This window comes from Stegodyphus dumicola, chromosome 1, assembly GCF_044657685.1.
Source record: "Stegodyphus dumicola isolate Sdum_Otavi_A_Nest chromosome 1, ASM4465768v1".
NCBI classification, from domain to species: Eukaryota; Metazoa; Arthropoda; class Arachnida; order Araneae; family Eresidae; genus Stegodyphus; species Stegodyphus dumicola.
The window spans coordinates 147,437,603-147,457,341 of record NC_140768.1 but is presented as its reverse complement, the minus strand read 5'-3'; the positions used below and the strand labels follow the sequence as shown (position 1 = coordinate 147,457,341).

At 34.8% G+C, this 19,739-nt stretch overlaps 1 long non-coding RNA gene across 1 annotated transcript in view; it reads left to right on the top strand.

The window, feature by feature from the left end:
- The first annotated feature begins 248 nt into the window (after window positions 1–248).
- The window catches only part of LOC146999305 (uncharacterized), a 35,017-nt gene continuing 15,526 nt past the window's right edge, over window positions 249–19,739 (top strand). The window contains exon 1 of the long non-coding RNA XR_015042543.1: window positions 249–1,017. This is a non-coding gene — a long non-coding RNA (uncharacterized LOC146999305). The remainder of the gene's footprint in view (window positions 1,018–19,739) is intronic.

Genomic DNA, 19,739 nt, shown 5'->3' with positions numbered 1-19,739 from the left:
TGAAAATTTATCTCCGAACCCAAAAGTTTTAAGAGAGCATAAAATTGTCTCTACATTGAAAAAATGCATAGAATTTAGCAAAAATGAACTGATTGAAAGAACAGCTAAAGCATTATGCAAGAAGTTTGACTTGGACATAATAAAAAATGAAGAGTTGGAAGAATCTTCATCAGGCAGTGTCCCTGAAGAGCAGGGTAGAAAATGCAGTCCACCGTTATAAGGGTACGTAAAATAATTATGTAAATTTACAATGTAATTGAGCATTAGTGTAGTGTAAAAAAAAGGGAGAAAGCACTTCCACAGAGAACCCGGTAAATGTAAATATCGCCAACATTGGCGATAATAGTTCAAACATGGTAACCTAGCTAATTCATCTTATTCGCTTGTGCGAAGGTTGTCGTTGTTCGCATTTGGAGATTTATATTATTCTTCTCTTATTTATTGTTATTTTTTCTGAATTTTTTAACAACGAATAGATAGAAATATTTTCGCATAATTAAAGAAGTTTTCGTCGAAAGATGCCGGTTCTAGGCTCGTCAGTTCGAGATGAAAGGAATGGCGGGAGGGGTGAATGCTAATTTGTAACATGCTGTTCACGTTATGTTCTTAATTATTAACAGCTGTAAGCACGCAGAACCATGAGGTTTCCAAATCCTAAAATAATTTTTAAATGTATAAAGTTCTAGTTTTATTAACTTAACAATGCTACTGAAAAAAATTTCATTACTGTTGAAGGTTATTTGTATTGTGAAATATATTATGAAAAAGAACAGGTATTTGTTGCAACGTAAAATGCTTTAAGCTGTATGCAAGTAACTTTGAAAAAAAAAATACTGAAAACTATGTAAAATGGATGTATTAAAGGTCATGCATTCATTAATTTATTACATGGGCATGGCTCTTACCGAAATACATCAATCAACAGGCCAAGTACTTAATAATGAAAAATGACACTTGTAATAGAAATATTAGTATTCTATATGAAATAGAGAAAATACATATAAGTATAATGTAAACGTAAGTATAACAATACTAATTTTTATTTTTTAAATGAATTTCTACTTCCCGTTATGCTTAATACTTTGTTTTCTGTGCTAACTTGAATTTAATACAAATTTATTTTCGTATATCACGTTTAACCTGTTAGTTTTACATCTACATACTTATTATCTGTGAATTTTTACTACCATTGTCTGCTAACTTGAATTTACATACACTAAAAACCACGTTTACGGCTCGGCTCATCCTTGGCGAGTAAAAATGCAACGGCGCCAACAGGCTCTTTCCCGAAGCGCCAACGGGTTCTCTGCGGAGGAAAACCCCATGAAGCTTCTATTTCACAGTGTTCTTGACATATATTTTTTTTTAACGCTTCACACATACAGTTTTTGATTTTTTTTCTTTTTTTTCCTTGAGTACATGTAACATCTCCGGTAACATAATTTTCTTTTCCTTGTTTGCGAATCTTCAAGAGAATCTTCTTTTTATTCTTTTTGTTTCTGTTGTGATTTCAAATGAGGATCTAAAAGTGCAAAGGCCAAATCAAAAGTGCCTCCTATTCCTGAACTTCTCTGGTGGAGGTTTAGTAGATAAAAGCAAGATCCTTGAATTTATGCCAGCAGTATTTAATAGCGAAAAAAATATGTCCATAGGCGATCGGTCTGATATTCTGACCACAGAATAAGTGCCACCCATTTCGTCGACTATGTCAACTACTTTTGTCATGTTATAAAATGTATTTACTTAAGATTTCTTCAAATCTCCCGTGCTTTCATCAGTATGGTCATCACTGTGCATAGTTGACAGAAGGTTAACACATTTGTTCTTTTCAGCCATATAATTAAGTTGCATTATATCCTTTTGAAACCTCAAGACAGTTGAATGCTGTTCTCTATTCTTATTCGAAATAAATTCAGGCGGGATAATCTTCTTATCCTTGCATATTGTTCCAACGATAGAAATTTTATTTTCCTGTAAGAAATTGGCCATATCATAACTGGGCTAATCTTTGGAATATGGTAACAGGTAGTTTGGCGACATTTTGGAGGCAGTATAGGTTACTACCTAGGACTTTGGGAATAATGTGAGAAGTACTCAGTTCCGATTACGCATTATTTTGTGTGAGGGAAATGAGATATGTCATGTGACATTAATGGACGAATTACAGTTCTTTAATCGGAAAAGGGAGGAAAATTTGGAAAAATATCTGCTGTACTATAGTATTTTGTATTAAGCTTCATTGTGAGTTGTGTGAAAGAGTGTTGATTAATTTTTGGATCACTTGGCGCTATCTAAAGTGAATTCTAAATTTTTAATGCGTTTATCTGATAATCCAAAAGAATTGGTTGAATGGTGTATGAGTGTAGGATTAATTGTGGATAAGTATGAATGTCCAACATGTGGGAATGAAATGAGATTGTATGAAAGGAAAGATATTACAGATAAGTTTGAATGGCGGTGCAAGAAATCTGGTGAAAATGGACATTTTGTCATCCGCCATGCACTCAAGATTCTGTAGAAGATTTGGTAAGTGAGTATTTTTAATCATTTGAGGATATTATTTTTCTGCATTGTTCTAAATGTAAGGAGTAAATAAATTAATATGGTATTATTGGAAAATTGTTATTAGCAATGATTTAGTTTAAAGTAATTAGGATTGTAAGCTAATTTTTATTAATTTAATGTATGTGTTTATTTATATTTTAAGTAGTGTTTTTTAATTTACTTATATTTTAATTAAATGATAATTATTTTGCGAATTATATGTTTGTAGCATTTTGGAATACGTTTCAGTAGAAGTAACCATGCATGGAAATAATTTAAATATTTGACACTAAGTATTTGCAACCATTTTTAATGTTTGCATTATAAATTGGCAGGTGAGGTTTATAATAGATAATTTAGAAGGAAAAGTTTTTGGATATTATATTTATTTTATACGTGGAAATGTTCATCCTTGGAAACGGTATAAACTTTTTCGCGATCAGGTAATTTCATATATGTCATTTTTACCGAATTTAAAGATTCACAAAATTTTCATGCATTTTCATGAAATTTTTCTAATTTATGAGAAAAAAGCAGTGTACATGGATATAGTGAAGGGTGTGCGCAGTGCCATTTTTGTGCAATTCTGTGTTTTTTAGTGAAGAGTGTGCGCAATGCCATTTTTGGGCAATTCTGTGTTTTTAAGTAAAAATAAGTCGACATTTACATGGTTTAATTATATTTTAATTAAATGATAGTTATTTTGTGAATTATATGTTTGTAGCAGTTTGGTGCAGTCAAAAGTCGTTAATCCGGACTCGTCGGGACTTCGGCGATTCTGGATTATAGATTTTTCTCAATTATAGATCATCAGTTTAAATCTGGTAAGATGACATGCAGAAATTACAAAATTAAAAATATGAAACCGTAATTTATGAAATAAAGAACAATTATGATCTAAAGGGTATCAAAATTTACAAAAAAAAAAAAAAAAAAACTTAATATTTATTTGTTTACTTTATTAAACATTTCTTTCAATGTAAGTTGTTTAAGTTGCTTCGTTTCATGTGATAATACTTTCTCTTTAATTCTATTAAACAGACATAATTTCTTGTTTAGTTACAAAGTTCCACTGTTCAAGTCCTATAATTGCTTTAAATCATATCAAAGACGGAGTACATCGACATGAAATACTACATTTAGTAAGGAATTATAAGCCAAATAAAATAAAAACATCATTCATTAAATAAAAACCAATTCATTACATGTCACGGCGTTTCCCATCCTCCCCCCGCCACAGAGGAGCGTGAAATTGATAAACAGATTTCGGATTTCGAAACATACTTTCGCTTTGTAAATCCTGTACATATTAGTAAATATATATCAGAAATTCTATTTGACATAATCGAAAGTTCAAGCTAACTTTTATAAAATTGCTCTAACAATCTGCAAAAAATAATAAGCCGGATCCAATTCGAAGATTAAGGAACAACGCAATCTGCAACATTAACTGAATTAGATAATTTTAACTTAGCTTATACTGTCCGTTATACATTAAACGCGCATGCGCACACATATATTTGCAGACGTAAAGGTCTTACGCGCACGCGTAAGCGGTCCGAATTAACGACTTTTGACTGTATACGTTTCAGTGGAAGTAAACGTGGATGGAAATAAATTTAAATATTTGACACTAAGTATTTGAAACCATTTTTAATGTTTGCATTATAAATTCGTTGGTGACGTTTATAATAGTGTTGCGTGCGTACGGGTTCGTTATGAAATGAATGCACAAGTCTGATGAAAAATGAACAAAAATTTGTTATTATTACAATAAAAATGCTTAAATTTTCTCAAATTATCATGCAGTATTACAATATCTCACAGTAGTTATCTTTTAACTACTCAAATGTCCAATTGAACGTAATTCAAAACGGCTAAAGAACGCGAATTCGCTACAATCGACAAGAGCAGTTTTCTAAACAACAACAAACTAACCAACTACTGCAGACTGAGATGTTTTCCTCCTTTTATAAGATTTTAAAATCACGTGCTAGAATTTTCCAGTACTTTCTCGAAATCAAAAAGAGATATTTATTTATTTAATGCACGCGCCCTTGTATTTTCAATTTTCCAGCTTAGCTTTCTTTTAATATTCGTCACGCGCTGCACTGCGTGAGAAATAAAACCATTTAATTTATAATTGAACTAACATCAGCTTTTTAAATACCAAATTCGTAACACTGCCCCCCTTCCCAAGGACTGCACGTCCCAGGCAGTACAATCCCTGGACAGGAAGCTAAACTTACAACTGTGGCATAAATGCAACTGAGGCATAAACATTACATCACAATATCAAACAACATGAACAATAAATGCAATAACTAACTTAAACAAATCAAATGCTATCAAATACTAAATACAAAACAAATACTAAATGCAAATCAAATACTAAATACAAATCAAATCAAATACATATTTAAAAACATAAAGGACCATGGTCTGATACTATTTACAATTATTTACATTACATACTATGGCCATAATAATGAGCTAACCTGTCGTAATGAACGACTTTAGGTTTAGAGTTCGAAGACTTACGAATCCGAACAACGATGTCATTCAGCCTGTTTAGAACTGTGTACGGGCCATCCCAAGGTGACTGTAATTTCGGACAAAGTCCTTTCCATCAAGTCGGATTCCACAACCAAACCTTGTCTCCTTTGTGGAATTGATGTTCAGTAGCTCTTGTGTGGTATCAGTTCTTCATCTTCTCCGTCGCCAAGTTGACTCGCTCTCGTGCAAAGTTGTGCATCACTTCAAACCGGGCCTGGAGATCTTGAATATATTCCTCAGGCGATGAAGGAGCATCCAGAGGGCGACCAAACATTAGATCACAAGGCAGACGAAGGTTACGACCGAAGAGCATCTGTGATGGAGAATAGCCGGCAGCACTGCGGTAAGCCAGTAAAAACAGCGATAATTTCTTGTCCCAGTCCTGCTGGTATCTGGAAACCACCAATGAGAGGTTATTAAGGATGGTTCGATTGAACCTCTCTACCATGCCGTCCGACTGGGGATGTAATGGCGTCGTTTGGGTCTTGTCAATGCCGAGTAGTTTGCATAGTTCTTTGATAACTACTGAGGTAAAATTCCTTCCCTGATCGGAATGTAACTGAAGAGGCACTCCGAACCTGGAAATCCAGTGCTGTATCATCACCTCAGCTACTGTAACAGCCTCTTGATCAGGAATAGGATACACTTCAGGCCACTTGGTGAAGTAATCAACGACAACAAGTATGTATTTGTTGCCATCAGCAGTTCGTGGCTGAGGTCCCAAGATATCAAAGGCGATACGTTCAAAAGGTGCGCCTACCTTGTAACGTTGCAGTTTGCCTCGGCTGCGTCTCTTCGGTCCTTTCCGACCTGCACAGGCATCGCAAGATCAGCACCACTTTTGCACATCATCCTTTGCATTATTTCAGTAAATGCGCTCACAAACTCTCTGTAAGGTCTTCATTATTCCAAAGTGACCTCCCGTAGGGCTGTTATGTAGTTCTTTAAGGACATCAGGAATGCGGGATCTTGGAAGTATCAGCTGCCATCGGAACGTCTTCCCATCATCTGATTCGAATTTCCGGTATAAGACGCCGTTTCGAATGTGAAGTGAATCCCAGAGTGCCCAATATTGTTGGGTTGTAGGACTACAGATAGAAATGTCCTGCCAGGTAGGTTTTGTGTTTGACGACTCCATTAAATCAATTATGGGTTTAATGTCGCGGTCTTTCAGCTGGTCTTTCCTGACTTCATTATCACTCCACGGTTCTCGATCAGCCGATGTTGATGTTGTAATTTGTCTTGCGACTGGAGTCAGCAGCTCGTATTTCGCTTTGACTCTGGAACAATGTCGGCAGTTTTCTGGGCAAGGTCTTCTAGACAGGGCGTCGGCATTTCCGTGTGATGATCCCTTACGATGACGGATAGTGATGTCATATTCTTGGAGTCTCCTTATCCACCTGGCTATTTGACCCTCAGGATTCTTGAAATTTAAAAGCCAGGTCAATGATGCATGATCGGTGCGGAGCAGGAATTTTCTGCTGTATACATAGTGATGGAACTGTTCTACAGCTTTGACTATGGCGAGCAACTCTTTCCTGGTGACACAATTCCTCTCCGGTTTAGACAGGCACTTGCTCCAGTGCGCCACTACATGTTCTTGGCCGTCTATTTCTTGGGACAAAACAGCACCGACGCTTTCATTGCTCGCGTCGGTGTCGAGAATAAATGGTCGGTCGTGCTGAGGATACGTCAGGATTGGAGCAAATGTTAAAGTCTCCTTTAAGTTGTTAAATGCATCGTCGCATTCTTTTGTCCACAAGAACTTTTGGTCAGCTTGTGAAGGTGGCTTGCGATGGAAGAAAAGTCCTTCACGAATCTTCTATAGTAGGTGCAAAGCCCTAGGAACCTTCTCAGCCGATGGGCATTTTCGGGACGTTTCCAGGATTTAACCGCTGATATCTTTTCAGGATCAATGCGCACACCTTCTGCAGAGATGACATGTCCCAGGTAAGTCACTTCCTTTCGGAACAATTTCCATTTAGCAGGACTCAGCTTCAGATTGGCTTCTTTCACTTTCTGAAGCACCTTCCTAAGATTTTCTAAATCTTCTTCAAAACTCTTTCCGATGATGATGATGTCGTCCAGGTATATCAGGCAGGCTTCGTAGGAAATGCCTTTCAAAACAGTCTCCATAAGACGTTCGAATATTGCCGGCGCATTACACAGTCCAAACGGCATTACTTGAATTGCCAAAGCCCTTGTCCCGTAGTAAATGCCGTCTTTTCTCGGTCTTCAGGCTGTATTTCTACCTGCCAATACCCGCTCTTTAAATCAAGTGTTGAGAACCACTTGCTTCCAGAAAGAGTGTCTAGAATGTCGTCAATTCTAGGAAGAGGTAACTGTCTTTCCTCGTAACTTCATTCAACCTGCGATAGTTGACGGAAAATCTTGTCGAGCCGTCTTTCTTTCTGACGAGAACGATGGGAGATGCCCATGGACTCGCTGAAGGCTCGATGACATCGCCTTCTTCCATATCCTTTAATAGTGTTCGCACCTCTTCCTGTTTAGCAAACGCTAGAAGTCATGCATGTTGCTTGATCGAGGGATGATCGCCGGTATCTATTATGTGTTGTGTCAAACTAGTTCGACCCACGTCAGAAGACGAGCAGGAAGAAACAACTTGAAGATCTTTAATGAAGCGATCGGCAGCATTCTTCTTTTCATCGTTTAATTGCGCATTCTGAAGTAACTCTGATGTAATGTTTTCTGAAGACACGGATTCTTGGATGTTACTCTTTCTTTCAACGGTGGTTACTGGAGTACATGCTGCAACCACTTCACCTTTCTTAATAATTCTCACCTTCTCAGTTACATTGGCGACTCTCACCGGGATAACCGTTCTGGATAGGTCGACGAGTGTTGAGGCTAGTAGTATTCCTTTTGGGCTATTACAGTTATTGGGATATTCTATGATGCCGTAGCGGAAATTTCTGTTTTCGGCTATGGATGCAGGAAGTAAAATTTCTGTTCTTGCCGTTATTGTGATATTGTCTTGTGCTATGATTTTATGGACAGATTTAACTTCTTCATCATTAACTTCAAATAACGCTATGTCCTCAGATCTAGAATTCAATTCGTTATTCTTAAAGTCCAAGAAAAAATTGTATTTGCTTAGAAATTCCTATCCGAGTATGCAAGAATCGGTGATCTCTGCTACATAGGCCGTGTGATGGTAAGCGGCACTTCCAAACGTGATGTTAACGTTCACTTTTCCATCGATGTCGATCTTCTCACCGGACACAGTCGGGAGGGTAACACAGGGCGGCGTCCAGATAAATTTGTTTCCCAATTGTTGAGCTAAATCTTTTCGGATGATGGTGACGTTGGCTCCTGTATCTATCGTCATATTGCAGGGAATTCCATTAATATGTCCTATTATGAAAAGTCTATTACTGCCGCCTCTCATTGCAGAAATCTGAAGCGCTTTAAACTGGGGCTTTTCATTATCTGGCAACCTCCGCTCTGCGAGATGGCCACTAATTAGTTTCCCTGCTGTTAGGAGCGGTCTTAACATCCGTAGCCTGGGGTATTCTGCAGTTTCTTCGTATGTGTCCTTCAGCACCGCAGTTCCAACATTTTAAGGTCGGTTTCTTTTCACCGATATTTCTTCTTAAGTCATTGAGTTGTCTGGTTATATCGTCTAGACGAACAGTAACTTGATCCCTTGGTTCCTGGACATGAGCAGCTCTGATTGGGTGGCGGTCTCTACGAGTGGCTTGTTGGGCATCCTCAAATTTCATGGTGTACCCTAAAGTGCTTTTCAGATCTTTAACATCCGCCATTCGCAGTGCTTTCTGTATTTCAGGGTCCCGGATGCCATCGATGAAATATTGCAGGGACAGGATTTCCCTTGTTTCTGTTGGGCACTCCGAAAAGGCGTGATGTGACAGCCTTTCAACATCCGTGGCGAGCTCCTGAAGTGTTTCGGTGAGCTTCTGTTGAAGGGATTTTAATTGGAGCCTGCTGTAGTCTTTTAAACATTTCTCGCCGAAGCACAGCTCCAAGGCACCGGACAGAGCTTTGAAATCTAGCCTTTGATTTTCGGGAAGCGTCTGCAGGATATCCGCTGCGTCTGCTCTCAGAGAAGTGAGGCCTTAGCTTGGGAGTCCCATCCATTCGCTTCCGCAACGATAGAAAACTGGGTCTTATACACTTGCCAGGATGTCTTCCCATCATATGTGGATAGCTTCAGAGATGAACGAGCAGGCATCGGTAAGAATTTAAAATCATCACTCTTGCTCCCTGCCGTCGCTACGAATTTTTTTAAAGTTTCCATTTCTTTGGCGACTGCAGAAACTCTCTCTTCAATTTGTTGTTGGACGGCCGAAACTCTTCCTTCGACTCGTTGCTTCACAGGCGACACTCTATCTTCTATTTCATCTTTCACAGAAGACACCTTTTCTTCAATTTGCCCGACTTTATTTTCAACAGCTCCTATTCTGTCTTCCATAGCCTCAAATTTACTTTCTATTGCGCAGGTTATTTCTCTTTTCATTTCATCTTGACCTGCTTCAATCTTTTCTTGTACAGCTTTTATATCTTCCTTAAAAGTTACTTGACCAGCTTCCAACTTTTCGTGAACGGCTTCCATTTCCTTTTTAACGGATTCCATTTCCTTTTTAAAGGATTCTTCCATCTTTTCCTGACCAGATTTCATATCATCTTTCATTTCTTCTTGTCCTGCTTTCATTTCGTGCTGGCCCGTTTTCATTTCCTCTTTAAATGCAGCAAAGGCTGATATCAACTGTCTTAACTCCTCTTCCATCGCTCTTGTGATTGGCATTCAAATCCCACTTCTGACACCAAAAATTGTTGCGTGCGTACGGGTTCGTTATGAAATGAATGCACATGTCCGATGAAAAATGAACAACAATTTATTATTATCACAACAAAAATGCTTAAATTTTCTCAAATTATCATGCAGTATTACAATATCTCACAGTAGTTATCTTTTAACTACTCAAATGTCCAATAGAACATAATTCAAAACAGCTAAAGAACGCTAATCCGCGAATTCGCTACAATCGACAAGAGCAGTTTTCTAAACAACAACAAACTAAGCAACTACTGCAAACTGAGATGTTTTCCTCCTTTTATAAGATTTTAAAATCACGTGCTAGAATTTTCCAGTACTTTCTCGAAATCAAAAAGAGATATTTATTTATTTAATGCACGCGCCCTTGTATTTTCAATTTTCCAGCTTAGCTTTCTTTTAATATTTGTCATGCGCTGCACTGCGCGAGAAATAAAACCATTTAATTTATAATTGAACTAACATTAGCTTTTTAAATACCAAATTCGTAACAATAGATAATTTAGAGGTAAAAGTTTTTATATATTTTATTTATTTTATACGTGGAAATGTTCATCCTTGGAAAGGATATATATTTTTTCGCGATCAGGTAATTTCATATATGTGCTTTTTACCGAGTTTAAAGATTCACAAAATTTTCTGCATTTTCGTGCAAGTTTTTGTAATTTATGAGAAAATAGGAGTGTAGATGGATATAGTGAAGAGTGTGCGCAATGCCATTTTTGTGTTTGTAGGAATTTGGTATACGTTTTAGTTGAAGTAAACGTGCATGGAAATAATTTAAATATTTGACACTAAGTATTTGTAATGCTTGCGGTATGAATTCGTTGGTGACGTTTATAATATAATAGATGATTTAGAGGTAAAAGTTTTTTGATATTTTATTTATTTTATATGTGGAAATGTTCATATTTGGAAAGGGTATATACTTTTTCGCTATCAGGTAATTTCATATATGTTCTTTTTACCGGGTTTAAAGATTCAGAAAATTGTCATGTATTTTCGTGAAATTTTTCTAATTTATGAGAAAAAAGCAGTGTACATGGATATAGTGAAGAGTGTGCGCAATGCCATTTTTGTGCAATTCTGGGATGTTTTTTTAAGTAAAAATAAGTTGATGTGTACATGGTTACTGTGTATGTGCGATTCTGAAAAACGCGGCAAGGAGTTTGCGATTCTGCACTTTTTCCCAATTTCGCAGTTAATATTTGTCATGATTAAGCAGTTTTGTTCCATAAAATTTGTAGCATAAGTGTAATTCGGCTAGCAGATTGTTGGAAAAAGTGTTGAGTAAATAAAAAGAAAAGAAACATGTTTTTATTTTGTGAAGACAAAATGGCGGTGAATAAAAAAATAGAGGGTTGCTGTAGCAGAGTTGGTCTCCAAATTTTCGCCAAAAAATCGCCTAGTTACCATAATCCAATGATTAACCCATAACTGATATACCAACTGTCTGTGGTAATGTGTCTTCCAGAATTGTATAATGGAGTTAGGATGCACTTTGCTTTTTCACAAGAACTGTTGACTTTCTTGTATGGCCCATCTGGCTGCTGACCTGAGTAAATTTCCATGTTGAAAGTATAGAAGGTTCTAAAATCAACAACAGTAAATATCTTTATACCATACCTTGCAGCTTTCTTAGGTACATACTGCCAAAAGGAGCATCATCTTTGAAAAGGTTCTAGCTTTTCGTTCAAAGTCACGTATTCCCCTATATGATATAATTTCTGACAATTCTGGACAAAATTTTCAAATAAATCTCTTCTCTTATTGGAGCTAATTTATCACTCTTTGTTCTGCCATCCCATGTCCGACATCATCGAATTCTAAGGCACGAAGAATGAAAACGCTTATAGTTCACTTGTTTTACGAAAAATATCCAGTCGTGTTCCATCAGTCGCCCATAATTCTCTAGCATTTACATGAGAGGATTTGTGCAATCCATTTATATATAAGAGTCCTAAAAGAGCAAGAAACTCTTCTTTCTCCATAGGTTTTTGTGTCTCTTTTAAAATTTACTGAAATATTTTTTACATAAATATTAGAGCATCTCACAATCATTTCAATCATTGTGTCATCAAATATTATATTCCGTGCATCGATGGGTGAAGCCACATCTTTAGATATATGTGTATTGCCAGGAAATTTTTTTATGATATTATGGGAAGCCATGCGTCTTTGAATTCGAAAGGGTTCTTTCTTCCATTTTGTTGTTTTATCTTTTCCTACAAAATAGTCAGTTTGATCACAAGGAATATCTTCTGAAGAGTTGCACTCTTTTCTGATTCAGACTGATGATCACTAAATATATCTTCAATATCTGAATATTGTAAGAAAGTCCATCTCTGAAAAGATGTTTGGAAACTTATAAGAAATGATGTTTGTTCTGCATGTGGTGAAATATCTTTGTTTATTAGTGATTCAGTTTTGGGGAGGGGATATAATAAGAAAATACTGAAATTTGTGTTATTTTTTATTTTTTTTTTTTTAAATTTGCAACTTGCAGCTACTTTCAGGTTTGTGCATTTGGCCAACATGCAGTTTGAGTTTGAGACCACTGTGTATAGAGATTATAACTATCTGTACTATTCAGTACTAATGTTCATTTATATTTAAAAAACTGCCGGTCACTTTAACTGCACCAGGATTTCTTCTTACCAATCAGGTTTTAAGTCCAGAAAAATCGGAATTTTTCTGAAAAAGGTCAGGATTTACTAAAAAAAAAAGTGTATATTTGTTCTCACATAATAATACAAAGTTCAAATAATAATACAAAATAATACCTGTCAATAAAAACTATCCTTATTAAAAAGAAAACAAATGATGATATATTATGTTTTTCTTGCAGAAAGCTTTTTTTACCTCTACATCTGATACAATTTTAACTCTATCCTTCAGCTATTAGGTAGTTCCATTTTGAAATGTAACTGTTCTCATATATCTTTCTTTGGAAATTACAATTAAAATTCCTTGAATTCTTCAAGAAGAAATGAAGTTTCTTTCAAATTTCTTTTTGAAGATACCCCTCCCCCTGAAGTTTTGATTTGAATTCTTTTTGAATTTCTTTTCTTTTTTTCTTTCAGATTTCTTTTTAAGAAATTTTATTGAAGAATTTCTTAAATTCTTTTCAGTTTTTAAATTTTTTCCCCAAAATAAGTAATGTAATATTTAAAAAATCCTTTCTCAGTATTGACTATATTATATAATTAGTAATTATGTTTAAACACTTTTTTTCAGTCTGGTATAATGTTTAACAAAGGGGTTTTTTTTTTTTTTTTTTGAAACTCTGTAGGGATAGTATTTATAATCAGTCCTGTACTTTTTTTTTTTTTGTAAGAATTTGTTATTTATTTTTAAAACACTATCTTCTTTTTTATATATATTTCTTTTATTTGCTTTACAATAATAAGTGAGATGATAGTTATTTATTATTTCATCATATTTTATAGTAAATGTTTTAAATTATTTATATATTCATGTTAAATTTGATAATTAGTTCATTAAACTTCAGAGAAATGGTTCTCTTTGGTCGTGAAAACTCGTAGAAATTGGAAGTTGGTAACTCTGCTCAAGAAATTCCGTTTTACATTTATTTTCAATAAACAGAGATCAAGTATTAATCAATTATTTTCAATAAACAGAGATCAAGTTATGGATATGAAATAAAATGTTTATTCTATAAATGAGGAAAAAAAACATGCATATATATTTTCTCATCAACCATGAATGTTGGTAGAGATCACATCAAATTTATGGCAATGATTCCATCCAAAGTTTGGAAAGTAAAGAATGATCTTTACTTATTTATGTAAAACAACAGAGAGGGTTGTTTTGAATGTCTAGTTCACATCAGACCATATATTTTACAGATCTAGCGTCATTCTGGCAAAAGTCTGGAAGAAAGATAAATCATTGTTTAGTTAGGTAATCAGCAGATGTAAGTTCTAGATCAGGGGTGGCCAAAGTGCGGCTCGTGAGCCTGATACGACTCTCACAGGCAATTTGTGCGGCTCATGCATATAAAATATATATATGAAATATGGTAAACTAAAAGTATTCAGTGTCCAAAAGGAGGTAATTAATTAGTTCAAACTATTTTTACAAAGTTATCGGGGATTTCTTTCTATTTAAAACCTCCTCCACTACTTCTATAATGATGTAAATATGAACTTGTGGCTTTTAGAAAATCTAGATGCGGCTCTCGAATATTCTTGAATTCAAACGTGTGGCTCTTACTGACATGAAGTTTGGCCAACTCTGTTCTAGATCATGCTCATTAACACGAACGTTTTCCTGTGTATGATTCAGGCCTTTGAAAAAATTCTATTATAAGTTATTCTGTAGGCTTTTGAGGTCCCAAATTGTAATTTCCTCTCTATTTTTCCCCTCAATTTTAATGTGAGGGAAAAATACATAGAAATAATAGGTAACTTATGTCTTTTCTTTGTGGAAACTAAGCAAGCTTTTTCAGGATCGAATGAGATGACATGAAATGAAGGCAAACATCTTAGGAGTGTTATTAGCATTAAATCATAGGGTTTAAAGACTGTGTTTGTGTCTGTCGAAAATGGTTGAAAACATCTTAGCTTGTTTTATGCATTTTCTATTTATATAGTAGTGTAATTTTATGATTGTTATACAGTCAAAAGTCTTTAATCCGGACTCGTCGGGACTTCGGCGATTCCAGATTATCGATTTTTTCCGGATTATAGGTCATCAATTTAAATCTGGTCAGATGGCACGCAGAAATTATAAAATTAAAAATATGAAACCATAATTTATGAAATAAAGAACAATTATGATCTAAAGGGTATCAAAATTTACATACAAAAAAAAAAAAAAAAGCTTAATATTTATTGTTTAAGTTGCTTCATTTTATGTGAAAATACTTTCTCTTTAATTCTATAAACAGACATAATTTCTTGGTCAGTTACAAAGTTCCGCTGTTCAAGTCCTATAAGTGCTGTGTCGAGAATACCGACTAATTTGTCAATTGAAATTTTTTCGTTTTCAATAACCTCCGTGTTACTTTCTTCACTATCGGAAGCGAATTATAATGACGAGGAATTTGAATTAAATCATATCAAAGACGGAGTACATTGAGATGAAATACTACATTCAGTAAGGAATTATAAGCCAAATAAAATAAAAACATCTGCTCTGAAGATAAGGATAGTGCTGACAGATCAACTTCCAATTCATTGCGCGCTACGTCATTTCCCTCCCATCGCAGAGTAGCGTGAAATTGATAAACATATTTCGGAATAATTAGATAATCAAAGGATATATGCCTTTATCCATTTTTTGCAGCAATTCCACTTTCTGTTTAATGGACTTCGAAACATACTTTCGCTTTGTAGATCCTTTCATATTAGTAAATATATATCAGAACGCGCATACGTGCATGCGCAGAAAGTTTGTAGCTTTGAGGTCCGGATTATGGGTGTCCGAATTAATGACTTTTGACTGTATGTCTTTCTAAGTATCATGGAGTAATTTTTATCCAAAAACTCTTTGTCAATATATTTTCTTGCAAAAGTTTGGCTATCCTGATTTTTTCTATATTTGATAATAATTTAAAAGGTGAACCATTCAGAATCATGTAAATAATTTAATTGCGTTATCTTTTTTACCAAGTATGAAACAGAGCTTGGAAAGGAACTTGGAATTTTTTTGGAAAGCAGGAATTCCGTAAATTATGTTGTACCTAGAGGTATGATTGACTATTGAGCATATTTCTGACTTGACAAAACTATCTCCATGATCATTAGAAGCAAATCAATTTATGTGGTTTTTTTTTTTTTTTTTTTATGAGATTAAGGAACATTTATGGAATAAGTGATTATTTTCTAGAAATATATCTCAAAGCAGGATACAGTGAAATCTGAGACTCGCGCAATTTGAAATTCCTGGGAGCTGTACTTATTACGAGAGGAAACTAAAGTAGATGATAGAGTGGAAACAAACTCTAAGAATAATCAGTGATAGTAGTACATTAAGTACATATATATTATCAATAATGATGGATTGAATCACTGAAGATACTGCTTTGAATAGAGTTAAGTGGAGTAATTTTTAGTCACTGTTTTTTTTTCCCTTATAAATATAAAAAATAATAGAAATCTTCAAATTCTAAGAAATCCTAGACTCCAAATCTAACTTTGTAATGTATGACTCAGTTACTTGTCAAGTTCCAATTTATTATGAGTCAACCTGCATGTTTAATTTCTGGAAAACAATATTGACTTTGATTTTTATACATTTTATTTGCATTCTTAAAACTGTAATTATTTTTCATTGTTTTATTTTTGTTTTAAATATAAGCTGTGTAAGTTACCAAAAGTTAGTGTAATTTTTTTCAGTAACATAAAAAACTATTTACAAGAGGAATTTGAGGAGACAAACTATTGGATTGTTTCCCAGTCATTGTGTTTTACAGTATTTTTTGGTACTTTTCTGTTCTGCCGGTGCAGGCGATAAAGTCGCCAATAATGGTACAACTGATGCCAAACGGAAAATCATAGCTGGTATCCTTTTACGCCTCATTTTCAAAACAAGTTGCAGCCATTTCTTATCAGATTGATTGTTTTTTTCAATACTCGCATATAATTACATAGAATTTTTATCAGATAGTTCAATTTTATGCCCTAAGACCATTCGTGGATTACCACGTCAATTAGGAAGGAATCACACCGCTCACCTGAAGACGAAATATAGTAAAGGCAAAGTCAAGGGTTAAATTCATCAAATCTAATGGAATGCACCAGCGAAGTAAAACACTTCGGTTTTACATAATTTCTGAGTAATCTATTCGTAAAAATTGAAACAATTATTGCATTTAAACTTGTATTCCAAACTAAGATTTAACTTGAAATTAATGTAGATAATTACTGAGAGAATTAGATTTTTGTAGCGTAGTTTACGTGAGATGAGATCTCTTGGGGTCACGTGATACGAATCGGAGAATCAGGATGTTAAACCATGAAAGTATATAGTAAATTCTTAAATTAATGTCTTTTTACAAATTTATTGGCTTTTTACAAAATTTTAAACGCTATTAAAATGTTTATGCCTTCAAAATAAAAATTCTTAGAACTAACATTTGTTAACATTTTATATGTGTATACTGTACGTTGTCACCAATAAAGTTTGTTTGGCGAGATTTTCGCCGGCGAAACGGAAAAGTACCTATTTTTTATATTAAAACTTCTGACAGTTGTATTGGATGGAAAAATAGTTAATGCTTGTAGATATATATAATTTACTATGTCATAATTAGATTAATCCTGCTCTGAAATCTGGATGAAGAGAAATTTCTTTTCTTCCAAAACTTTTTATACTGTATGAGAGTACCTTATCCCTTTTTCCCATTCTTCCATGGTCATTTGAATCAATGTCATAAAGAATATTTATCACAATTTCACAGTTTCAGTGGAACTGAGTTCTTCATTTAATTTTGTCATAATATTTTGTGTAGTGTCAGGTTCAGATTCTAAGTTTCTCCAAGAATTCTTTAATTTCAAATCTTCTGTAGATGTAGAATGTGAGTCACTGATTAGAGGAATTTAGCAGTTTCATAACATCTTCAGTATTAGCAGCATCAAGCTCTCTTCTTATGACAGAGGTTTTTGTCCATTGAAAAGGATCAGCTTCTATATTAGCTGCATAATTTAAAATCTGTGTAATGAAAATAGATTTTTACAAAAACCTTTCATTATTTTTTACCTCGGTGTTAACTGAGAAGTTCAGTATGATTGTTATTATATGTGACACACTGAAATATTTCAAAAAAATCCTTCAATGTGAATTTATTCATCTTTTAGAATCATAAATAAAGCATGGTAATTGTGTGTAATGTGCTTTAAACATCTGGATTTCTCCCAGTGTGAAGAAGTGATGTTAATAGGCAGAATGATAGTTTTCATTCCTAGATCAAAATTTAAAATTTCAGGTATGTGATTATGTGACAGGAAACCTTATTGATATGATTAATATCTCATTTAAACTTTTTTCTAACTGGAGCTTAGTTACCTTTAAGGTTCTTACATAAACTAGATTTCTGCCATTTAGTGCTGCATCCCTTCCCAGAAATCACATCCTCTTTGCAATAATAATTTTTTTTTACTAATGGACTTGTCTCAAAGCAGTGCATTTATTTCATATAGGAAAGGTCAATTCAGGGTATAATGATCTGAAAAGACTGTGATAATTAATTTCCTTCTCTTATGGACAGCATGCTTGACAGTTGTTCAACCTGCCTGCTTTTCTAGAAAAATAGGAGACTGGCTATTATACTGGACATAGTCTTTCTTTTGAGCTATAGATGCCATGACAATTATATTGCCTATTAAAGTGATCTTCATAGCTAATCAAATGTTTACACTACAAAACAGTTCAAATGCCAGATCCTACCCCTCGAGTGCTATACGGCATTTGACCTAGGATTAAATCCCAAAGTCATTACAGTCTTCAAAGACATACCAACCTTGTGTGCTGCTGAATTTCTCAGAGATGTTAATAGATGGCAACATGAGCAAGCAGTAACATCATGAGCAGCATTCAGTCAGTCTACAACATCCATGAGATTGCAACAGTCTAAAAGGTAACTAACTATTTAGGCATTTCTCATTCCGCCACATAGTAGGGCACTATGAGTCTGCACAACCTGCTGACCAGGCCAAGGGGTTGACCCCCTGTCCTCGAACCTTGGAGTGATTGGCACCAATGCACCTGGTGTAACACAGACCCCAGAGCATCACTGGTTATCTATTTGCTATCTACCAGTAGCATGGCCTAAGCATGGCCCAAGGACATGCATACCCAGAATACCCGGGGTGCTACTCCTGGGCAGAACCCGGGATGCCACCCCAGACTACTAGAGCCTTGAGCTCTAGGACATGTCAGACTCATGGGGCAGTAGTAAGTGATCTTTCTGGGACCTTTAAAATCACTAGATTCATAAATTTGTATATCCCTTGGCCGAGACTGCCTAGGTATAGATTCTAGCCAATAGCTTTGCAGAGCTCTCAGTATCAATCCCCAGGGTGGGGGTCTAAAGGGTAAGTTCTGAGATCTGGCAAAAATGCTCAACTTCCAAGATAATGCAGTTACTAAGGCAGGGTTGAACTAACCATTAAGCAAAGTAAGTGCACAACTTATGGTAGCAAGGAAAGAGGAATATCATGGAATTTGTTTTGTAGCCATATTTAGATGGAATGTGTTATTCCATTAAAAAGATGGGACAATTGCTTTTTAAACCTTTCTGAAGAAGGAAAGTCATACTTGTAATTTACATATGAAATGTTACTGCACTTGGTTAGCTTTATGACAGTGCTGTTAATATGACTGGGCACAACAAAATGCAACAAAGTATTTGATACGAACAGGTTTGTTATATGTGTGTTTTGTGCAGCCTATTCACTAAATCTGATAAGTCAAAATGTTGGTGACTGCTGTTAAAATGTAGTTTATTATTTAATGAATTTGTGGTATGTCTCTTCTTCATCTCCAAATAGCCAGAAATACTTTAAAGTTGTATTGTAAAATGAAAGTGTATTAAAATCTCTCTTTAAGAAAATGTATGCTGTGATAACAGCAGCTATTTTGAATCTCTGTTTATAATTTTTGAAGCAGCAGAAAGTGTAGTCAACAAGCAGTCACAAAGGGGTGATACTAAAAGAAATAAACAAATAAAAGGAAGGTAGAATTTATTTTTACTTTGATTGTATAGACTGAGCAGAGGGAGAGGTGAGCCTTTTTTACTGATTTTATTATTTAAGTTTAAACTTTTAATCTGTACAGGTGAGGATGCTTTTCCATTAAT